The sequence below is a fragment of the Penaeus monodon genome, chromosome 28, assembly GCF_015228065.2.
Source record: "Penaeus monodon isolate SGIC_2016 chromosome 28, NSTDA_Pmon_1, whole genome shotgun sequence".
NCBI lineage: Eukaryota > Metazoa > Arthropoda > Malacostraca > Decapoda > Penaeidae > Penaeus > Penaeus monodon.
The window spans coordinates 6,997,041-6,997,348 of record NC_051413.1 but is presented as its reverse complement, the minus strand read 5'-3'; the positions used below and the strand labels follow the sequence as shown (position 1 = coordinate 6,997,348).

At 44.2% G+C, this 308-nt stretch overlaps 1 protein-coding gene across 1 annotated transcript in view; it reads left to right on the top strand.

The window, feature by feature from the left end:
- LOC119591029 (protein scribble homolog) overlaps positions 1-308 on the top strand; it is a gene marked incomplete at its 5' end in the record, with an annotated part of 112,139 nt that overhangs the window by 600 nt on the left and 111,231 nt on the right.

The following is a 308-nucleotide window of genomic DNA, read 5'->3' as shown; positions in this document are numbered from 1 at the left end:
CAAGTGATTAATAAGGAAATATGGATTAATAGGTTGTGTGATTATGGAAGGACAGACAAATGAAGAGAATTAATGACGGCGAGAAGGAGAGGATAGTTTTTTGCCTTTGCTTTTGTCGTCGCCAATATTGTTACGTGGGAGCTGTTTTGTTCGTAGGGCTAACGTTGATGGTGTTGCAATAAGATGCTTAGATTGGCAGTGAAGTAAGGATCGCGGAAGAAGAGAGAGCGAGGGAATGGTAGAGAGGAAAGAGAGGAAGAGGGAGAAAATGAGGAGGAGGACAAGTCGAGGGAGAGGGTGGACAGGAT